Consider the following 10,858-nt stretch of genomic DNA (forward strand, 5'->3'; position numbering starts at 1 on the left):
TGCCCCCCCTTTAAATGCAGTTCCTCCAATAAGATGTCAAGTTGACTTATTTGTAGATCTTCCTTTGCTTAATATTTTTGCTGTTTACAGTATGTCTCAATCTATAATGATTTGCAAGATAATCAACAAAAACTGCATTACTTCATTGAAACGAGATATCCTTGCAAAAGGATAAGATCATGAGTCTCCTAAACGAACACCTATTTAATATCCCTCCTGTCCAAAATTTATTTCACCCAAGGCAGATATAATGCTGGAAATACCTTTAAATGTTTTAAAGAAACACCCTTCAAAAATGAATTTGGAAGGGGTTCCCTTTACCCCGGCTAACCCGCCAGGTCTGGGGAGAATTCACCCAAATCAAGACACGTTATCAAATAGTGTGGCTAAGTTTAATTGTACTTGGCCCAGAATATTTAGTGGAGAAGATTTCTGTAAATAGTTATCAAAGATACCAGGATAATAATTTAATACGCCAGACGCGCGTTTCGTCTTCATAAGACTCATCCGTGACGCTAATACCGGCGTCACACATCAGCGTATAGCTCCGACATACGCCGGGCATGTTAAAAAAATCATGTACGCTGCCAATACGCTAGTAATTTTGGATGCATTCAACCTGTCAATCATATCTGTAACGTGTGCACAACGAGCTTTAAGCGTGTATTTTGCGTACCGGAGAAGCGTACCTTAAGGTAGATCATAAGTAAATGTTTTTTGAGACAGAATTTTCTTATGATTTGACAAAATGAAGATTTTCCTATGCTTTTTTCAAAAATATAATAAAAAGCATGGGTCACCGTGCTATTCTTCAAGATATGAATCGTTGAAAATTGCCTAAATTTGGTAAGTTTGTTCATGAAAAAACACATAACAGTGCATAAAAAAAATCTATGAGATAGAATTTTGAAATAAATTGTGAGAAGATAGATTTTATAATATGTTTTAAGAAAATAAAAAGAAAACATGGTGTCACCGAATTTGTTTTCTTGCCACAAGTAAAAATAAAAAAATTCCGTAATTAGCCCAGTATAAATTTTGGGCTAAAAGAGTTATCTCCCCTTAAATGGCTCATTTGAAAAAAAAATGATTTTAAAAACCAAAAAGGTTGATATTTGTTAAAATATTTTGAATAATACAATAAATTAGCAAGTTTTCTTTATATAAATAAAGAGTCTAACCATTAAATTGCAAATCTGTTTCCAAATTTGCTAATAACTAGACTGATTTTGTACTGTGATTGTACAATTCAAGATGGTTGTATACCATAAAGTCGAACGGTTTTCAAGCGTATACAGTATCAAAATTTCAACATAAATACAAATCCATTAACTTTTAACATTACCATCATATTTGAACTGTAATGCCGTATCTGTATTTTAAATTATATATAATCTTTATTTATCATTATTATTGATGCATTGTTTATTTTTAATGTATTTATTATTGTATTAAGAGAGCCTTATTGAAAATTGGTGTAATCCAAATGAGTTACTCTCTCTAAATAAAGATATTACTATTATTATTATTATTATTATTATTATTATTATTATTATTATTACTATTATTATTATTATTATTATTATTATTATACAACATGCCTTAAACGTGTCTCAAACTTATCTGTGCCGCGTTAAACGCGCTTGTAGCGTATGTTTAACGTGCGTGTAGCGTACAGGTTTACGCTAGACACACGCTTGAGTTTGATAAAAAAAATTATGCTGCATTAAAATTTCCACGAGTCGTAGCGTTCACCAAGAGTATACCTTGTATTTCGACGTACTTCAAACTTACGCAGCGCGCATTTGACAATTAATTAGCGTGCAACTAAGGCAGCAACCATTTGATTTTCTGGGGGGGGGGGGGGGGAGGGGAACAAGTCGAAAACAATTTTCTTCTTTCAATTTAAGCATTACATATAGTGGCAGCTGAGGGTGAAACAAACAATTTTTTTTCTCAGAATCAAAAACAAATTATTTTTTTCTCCAAAAACTAGAAACAAACTTTTTTTCCAAAAAAAAACATAGCCCTCCCCCCTCCCCCCAAAAAATCAAATGGTTGCTGCCTAACGTATACCGACTTTGTCAATTTTCTCTGCACGTTTGGTGCACGCCGGTCTTTATGTCAATGTGTGACGCCGGCATTAGATCTGTAAAAGATAACAAAAATTTACCAAAAAAAAAAAAAAAAAAATTACTTCATAGGGCAAAAGGGTCAGTTGACAACTTTGGTCATGTCGGCTTATTTGTAGATCTTACTTTCCTGAACATTATTGTTGTTTACAGTTTATCTCTATCTATATAATTATTCAAGAAAATAACAAAAAAACTGCGAAATTTACGAATTCAGGGGCAGCAACCCAACAATAGGTAGTCCGATTTGTCTGAAAATTTCAGAGCAAATAGATTAAAACCTGTGAACATCTTACCCAATGTCAGATTTGCTCTAAATGCTTTAGTTTTATTTATAAGCCAAAAAAACTGCATGTTACTCTTATGTTCTATTTTTAGCCATGTCGGTCAGGCAAGGTCATCGGACACATTTTTTAAACTATATACCCTAATGGTGATTTTGGCCAAGTTTGGTTAAATTTTGGCCAGCTGTTTCAGATGGAAGATTCATGTAAAATTTAACGGACGACGTCGGTCATCGACGGACGACGCCAAGTGATGAGAAAAATAAGTAAGATCAAAACGGTTAAGCCAAACTTTACTTTTATTGCACTCCATTCTTTATAGTCATTCAAAACATAAAAGATGAGAAGGAACCAAATAATACAATAAACTGTAATATCTTTAGATCTCTATTTCAACATTGTCAAGTAGTATCTTATGTAATGTATTCATATATTATTCATAACCGTCCTATTGTGATGTATCATTTTCCATCATTAAAAATTGTATACTGAACATCAAAAGAAAGGAAAGGTTATATATAGATATACTTTGAATCAAGCGAGATGCATTTCTGATTTGACTTTGCAATCACTTAAATCTTCAGCGATATCGTCAAAAGAACACGAAACGTTTCAGTAAAAAAACACTCTATTAATGACAAGATGTTTCAAACATGTTTTGTTTCAAAATTGTCAAACATTTGCTTAATATTTTAGATATATCATTTATTATTCATTACCTTTACTTAGAATCACATGAGTTGAATTTCTTATATGACTGTGAGATAATTTGATCTCAAAGGAAACTGAGATGTACCAAATCAGGAGCCTCTGTTCTTTGTTAGTCTTGTATGATTGTTTTTTTTTTTCTTCTAATATTCTCATTTATAGGTTTTGGAATTAAGTGTGATGTCCATTTTCAATGATCTAGTACACATTTTTTGTTTAGGGGCCGAATGAAGCCGTCCTCCGGGTGCAGAAATTTATCGCCGTGTTGAAGACCTATTGATTTCTGCTCTTTGGTCGGGTTGTTGTCTTTTTGACACATATAGCGTTTTCACTCTCAATTTTAGTAATTAAATAACACCTTTCCATAAAACCTTTTTGAAGGATAGGTTTCGGTGCATTATGGACAGAAAAATTAAGATGAAAAACTTCGTCCAGACAAAATAATTAAAGAATAGATCAAATCTATCTTTTTTGCAAAAATGTATGTTAGATCATGGTATGTTGTCCATGAGCAAAACACACGTTTCTGGAAATATTCTACGGGCTACACTCGTGACCAAAGTCTTGAAAACTAAATATATCAAACATTTGAGATCACTATAACCACAGAAAAACAATGTTATAAACAGTGCTATAATATTTGTTCTAATTGGAACATTTATTTTATACCATTTCTTTTGTCAAGGACACATACTGTAAAAATTTATTTCAGTGGAAATAATATTTTAGACTATTTCTGCCGTTTGGATTTTATATCATAAAGGGACTTCTATTTCATGACAGTTAGAGCCGCCAAAAATATCTAAAGTTAACTTTTTGAGAAGATGTTGCAACCTAACCTGTAGCTTGACCACAAGTTGAGTACCGACCACCATGCAGGATGTCTGTATACTTAGCCTGGGTTAATTAACGTCAAAAAAGGGTAAAAGTAAAACCAAAATGCTTAAGTCCAAGGAAAGTTCTGAATGGAAAGTCACTAGATTAATGGCAAAATAAAAAGCTCACACACATCAAACGCATTGATAACAACTGTTATATATTCCTGACTTGGTACAGGCATTTTCTTTTGAAGAAAATGGTGGATTTAACTTTGTTTTATATCTAACTAATTAAACCTCACACTTGAATAACAGTCGCATAAAAACTCCAATCTAATTAAGATATAGATCTCTGATTTTGTTATACAACACTATACTACTCATATGTTTTATAACGTAGTATAAGGAAACCAGAGATCTATATTTTAATTAGATTGATAAAAAAAACGTGCTACAGAGTGGTACAGATAGTGGGGACACCAATAACATGAATTAATGAATTGGAAATTAATTGTTATAGATCTCTCCGGTCTTTTTTTTAACGTTTTACTATTTCACATATTGTAAAATCGTGACCTTTCGTAGCTTACTCTACGGTATGGGTTTTGCTCATTGTTGAATACCGTCAAGTGACCTATAGTTGCTTAAATCCCATAATTGACTCGTTGGCAATCGTGCCACCTCTGCTTATTTATAAATCAAACATAATAGACATATACTAATCAATACAGTAATCAATCACAATAGTGCTAATGTTTTGAAATACGTATTTCTTGAATGAAATAAAAATCTGCAAAACTTATATTATTACAAAATTATTAAATAAATTCAAGCAACACATAGTTTAAGTTATTTTTCCCCGTACATGGCGGGCTTCGTATGGTATCCGTCTGTCAAAAATGCATCAAAAAATACCACAGAGACCTTTTAAGAGAATTTATAGTACTTTGGATGTTTTTTTTTTTATCTAAATATTGTAACAATGACAACACAACCCTCTGGTTGCGTTTTTCAAAAGGTTCTCATACTTAGTATAATTATTTTAGATTATGTGCAGATTACAATATTATACAACCATTTTGATCCAACATTTACTGGGGATTCATTTATTTTCGTGGATTGGCCATAGATATAGGAAGATGTGGTATATATGAGTGCCAATGAGACAACTCTCCAATTGGCCATAGATATAGGAAGATGTGGTATATATGAGTACCAATGAGACAACTCTCCAATTGGCCATAGATATAGGAAGATGTGGTATATATGAGTGCCAATGAGACAATTCTCCAATTGGCCATAGATATAGGAAGATGTGGTATATATGAGTGCCAATGAGACAACTCTCCATCCAAGTAACCATTTATAAATGTAAATAAACTCATCATAGATACCAGGACTAAATTTTATATATACACCAGACGCGCGTTTCGTCTACATTTTAAGACTCATCCGTGTAAACCATTATAGGTCAAGGTACGGCCTTCAACACGGAGCTTTGGCTGACACCGGATAACAAGCTATAAAGGGCCCCAAAAATTACTAACTGTGTATAAAACTGTGACAATAATACCGTGGTACCGTGACAATAATACCGTGGGCCTACGGCTCAGTCATTCTCGCTGTATTAGTCAATACCACTACCCTTTGGGCAATCCATATATCACGATAATGACCAGTTTTTCAATAACTATAATATGTAAATATACAATAGTGGTATGATAACTCTCTTGAATCAAAAAACAGGAACGGAAGACCTCATAAAATATCCTCAGAAGCTAAGCTATGAAGACAATATTCGGAGTATTTATTTTTCGATGCACTCTATTTTAGTACTTTGACTGTTTGCCACACTTGACAGTAAATCTATTTTTTCTTTGACATATCAGTAAAACTTTTATGTCAAAGTATCTTGCTTATCTATGTAAAACTATATTATGCTGGAATGAATAAAGATAGTTTAGATAAAAATTCATCTCTGCAATCTTTACAAATCTCATAAATAGTTAATGCATGGATATTCCAAACCAGTCATAACGGGATATTCGAACCAGTAATACGGAAAATTCCAAAAATTATAAATAAGAACGTGACTAAGTTATATATATATACAGTTGACAATATTGTGCAGGTGGTATATCACACAAACTTTAAATATAGAATACGAAAGGAACGAACTTGCCAATTTTCCAGGAAAAAGCGCGGCTCAAACTAAGAGAGTTATATATAGTATATGATTTTGTGACGGGATTGCTTTCCTTAGTAAATGTGATAGATACTGACTCAGTCGTAAGCGGTTGAGCTAAGGGAGTACTTCTTCAGCTCAGTCAGTTAACGCGATGCCTTGAAACAGAGAGGTCCCGGGTTTGAGTCCCGTTGGGGACGAGCAATTTTGTAATGAAATTCATGCTCTCCGTTACAATTATACAAGTTGCTCATATTTGTATATTTCCTCTTGCAAACGACATAAATTTTCTTCCAGTTTAATCAGCTACACATGTAGTTTCTATTCACTTTTAAATGCCAAAATCTTCTTACAGTTGAATGATATATTAAAGAATTATTTGACATCACAAATATTCATATTATATACTAATATTCAAAACTTGTACTAGTATTCATATTATGTACCTTCCTCTATTTTCAAAAATTGAAATATGGTAGTTAGACTTTCTTGAAATGTGATGACATGATTAAAGCGGTATATATTTTTTCCTTTGGTGATGTCAATTTTTCGGCGATAAAGTTTGTCGACAGGTTGTAGGTATTCCTATGGGCACCACTTGCGCTCTTTTAATAGCAAACTTGTTCCTATGTGTTTATGGTCAGACTCAGTAAAGATCCACACATATTATATTGAATTGACAATCTAAAAACACTAACCGTTAACTTATTTAAATGACACTCTTATTCAAAATAATCAAGAATTTTCTAATTTTACTGTAGGGAACTTACTTTAAAAATATCTAATGGAGACAACATTAATTGTTCTTTTCTAGATTAAGATATTTCAGTTTCGCACAGAAAACTATAAACTAAAATTCAGGGCATATTTTTTTATCTGAAAAGGGAAATCAATATCACATCCTAGTGTTTTCGCTGATGCTGTTTATAAAGCCCGTAAGTTTAGACAAGTTCCATGTAAACTACGTAATCCTTCGAAAAAAAACTTCTTCTTGAAGGCAATTAATTTAACATCGTAAAGAAATCTTTTCATATTGTTTTATTTGGTCTAACATCTAGATATTTTTTTAACTTACCAGTAAAACATAACTAAATATATCATGATTGTTATACAATCATATATGAGAACTAATGATCCTACATACTGTCGATATTTTAACTTATCGGATTCTTTTGCAGTTTATGACGTCGTTGTATATGTACTTATTGATACTTTAGTCTGGGAGAACATGATGTATTTATTAGTTGTAATAGGCTTTGAACCAACTTTTAGTAACTGCAAAAGTACTCTTATTTTCGGTGCTTTTTGTCTATTGTTTTTATGTTAGTTGTTATTTTGTCTCCATTCAAGGATACAAATCCTTGCTCACTGGAAACATGAACTTATAATATAAGTAAAATATCAACTGAACGGTTGAGTACTCAAATAGTGATACTTACAGTTTATTGACGTGTTTCTAACTCATAATCACTTTTGAAGAGACACAATACTAGATATAATATATATATATATATATATATATATAGCTATAGCTGGGACAATTATACTACTTAGTATAATAGTCCAAGTCTAAAGGTTGTGAAATATTGTCAGATTTTGTAAAGAATATGCATGGAAAAACTGCTTGAAAAGAGAACACTTAATAAGTATATATAATCTCAAAATTAAATACGAGTTAACTAAATTTATAAAAAAATAATAGGAGAAATAGGGTTACAGGACTATTTTTTTTTTTTTGTTGTTGCTATAAAACAAAGTAGATAAATTTGCCATATATACATTCATTTCATTAAAATATTTTTGAGTTATCTCCTCTTACATGGTAAAGACCGAATGAAATTTTAATCAACTTATGTGTAAAAAGATATTCTGTATTCGTAAAACAGTCGTATCAATAAGATGACTCTTACAATGAAATTACATTTCTGTCTTCAAATTTGCATATTTCATTCAAGTTTTGACCGATTGTGTTCTGCCTTCTAAAAGTGTCATGATGGCGGAAGACACGAATTCTATGCTCATCAACCCCACTGAGCAATAAGTTGTTGTGTAGGACGTTTTACAACTAGTAGCCTATCACAAATCACATACTATCTACCCTAGTAGCAGCGTGGTGTCAAACTCAGACATGACCCGTCTAAATACAATTGAATGAAGAATAAAGAACATTTATCCATTACCTAGATGATATGTTAGCTTTCATTTGTCGAGATTTATCAATCATACTGCGAAAAATTATCCCAAAGATCTGACTGTAAATTAATCTTGTATATACAGCAGTTACTATAATTGTCTTCTCTATTTTTGGATATTTCAGTTCACACTGGAAAGTAACTCTATACATCAACAGGCGCGTAGCTACGTTTACGTCAAAACGCCCGGGCGTACACTTAAATTTTCATGAAAAAATATTTTAATCTAATAAAATAAAAAGAACTGATTAAAAGCACGTTGGTACAGGCACTTGACTCAGAAAAAAAATGTTATAGTAAGGTATATAAGAAGAAAAATTCTGAGACAAGTGCCTGTGATTATTACATACGACGGAATGATAGATATATGTTTAATTTTCCCATATTTTAGGGATAAAAGGATTTCTTTTTGCAGTTACATGTAACAAGTAGTTTCAGTCTGGGGTTAAAGTTTATTATACGTCAGTTTTTTTGGCAAAACTTCATCGAATTTTATGAAATTTTAGCAGAAGCTTTTTATGATTTTATGTCTGAAACAAAATATTAACCTAAAAAAAAAAAAACCCGAAAAGTTTTATTTTTTTTTGCGTTCATTTTTCAGTATCATACTGACAAAGGGACTTATCTTTACGCAATTAACAGACGGTGTGGGATGTTTTTTTTTTTTTTTTAGATAAATTTATAAACCTTCATAGATTGTCATGAAATTTTGGCAGAAGTTAATATTACAAATCAAAAACATGTTTATTTTTATTTCAATCCTATAATGGACTGATAAATGGATTCACGTTTTTAGGGAAGAAATCACCAGCGAGAACCAGGGTTCCACAGAATCCTTTGGAAATTCTAATATTGCACCTGAACATCTCCAATTTCATAAAATGTTGCTTTTGTCGATTGATTCTTTTATCCCATTGCTCCTTCTAACATATGTTAAAGTAATTACTGGTTTGGACTTTTTCTATAACAAATGACCATTAGATTCAAAATTAACACAACGAATAAATTAAACATAAACAAGAATGTGTCCATAGTACACAGATGTCCCTAGCGCACTACTCATTTTCTATAAAATTGAGAATGGAAATGGGGAATGTACCTAAGAGACAACAACCCGACCATAGAAAAAAACAACAGCAGAAGGTCACCAACAGGTCTTCAATGTAGCGAGAAATTCCTGCACCCGGAGGCGTCCCTCAGCTGGCCCCTAAACAAATATATAGTAGTTCATTGATAATGAACGCCATACTAATTTCCAAATTGTACACAAGAAACCAAAATTAAAATAATACAAGACTAACAAAGGCCAGAGGCTCCTGACTTGGGACAGGCGCAAAAATGCGGCGGGGTTAAACATGTTTGTGAGATCTCAACCCTCCCCCTATACCTCTAGCCAATGTAGAAAAGTAAACGCATAACAATACGCACATTAAAATTCAGTCCAAGAGAAGTCCGAGTCTGATGTCAGAAGATGTAACCAAAGAAAATAAACAAAATGACAATAATACATAAATATATATAACAACAGACTACTAGCAGTTGACTGACATGCCAGCTCCAGACTTCAATTACACTGACTGAAAGATTATGATTTCATCATATGAACATCAGGCACAATCCTTCCCGTTAGGGGTTTAGTATCATACCATCATAACATATATGAGAAGAACATAACCCGTGTCATGCCAACAACTGGTTTTTGAATAAATGTGTTTAGTTCCGATGCAAAGACCCTATAAGTGAATCAATATTAACGCCAAAATATGCAATCTTTAATGACCTGACAACAGTATCGTAACTATATCCCTTCTTAATAAGTCTATTCAAAGGTTTTGTTAGTTTTTGAGGTGAAAACTGACACCTTTGTGCTTTATAACGAATATTTCAATAAAAAATTGGATGTGAAATACCTGAACGTATAAGAAGTCTGCATGTTGAGCTATATTTACGAATGATGTCCTTATACCGATGATAAAATTTAGTAAATGTTTTGACTAGTTTGTGATATCGAAAACCCTGGTGTAATAATTTTTCAGTAATACATAAATTTCTCTCGTTAAAATCTAAAACATTGTTACATACACGAGCGAATCGTACAAGTTGAGATATATAAACACCGTAAGATGGTGACAAGGGAACGTCACCATCTAAAAATGGATAATTAACGATAGGAAATGAAAAATCATCTCTTTTATCATAAATTTTAGTATTCAGCTTTCTGTTAGTGATATAGATATCAAGATCGAGGAAAGGACAGTGGTCATTGTTAGTATTAGCTTTATTTAAAGTAAGTTCAGCAGGATAAATTTCTTTAATATACATACTGAAGTCGTTTATGTTTAGTGGACCGTTTCTTTGGGATCAAAACTCTAATTTGGTATTAAAATTAGAATGATCATATCATAGGGAACATATGTACTTAGTTACAAGTTGATTGGACTTGAACTTTCTCAGGAACTTTAGCAAAAAAACCTTGACCACAAACTTTAGCCTGAGGCGGGACAGACGGACGGGTGGACAAACGGACGCACAGACCGAA

The sequence above is a fragment of the Mytilus galloprovincialis genome, chromosome 2, assembly GCF_965363235.1.
Source record: "Mytilus galloprovincialis chromosome 2, xbMytGall1.hap1.1, whole genome shotgun sequence".
NCBI classification, from domain to species: domain Eukaryota; kingdom Metazoa; phylum Mollusca; class Bivalvia; order Mytilida; family Mytilidae; genus Mytilus; species Mytilus galloprovincialis.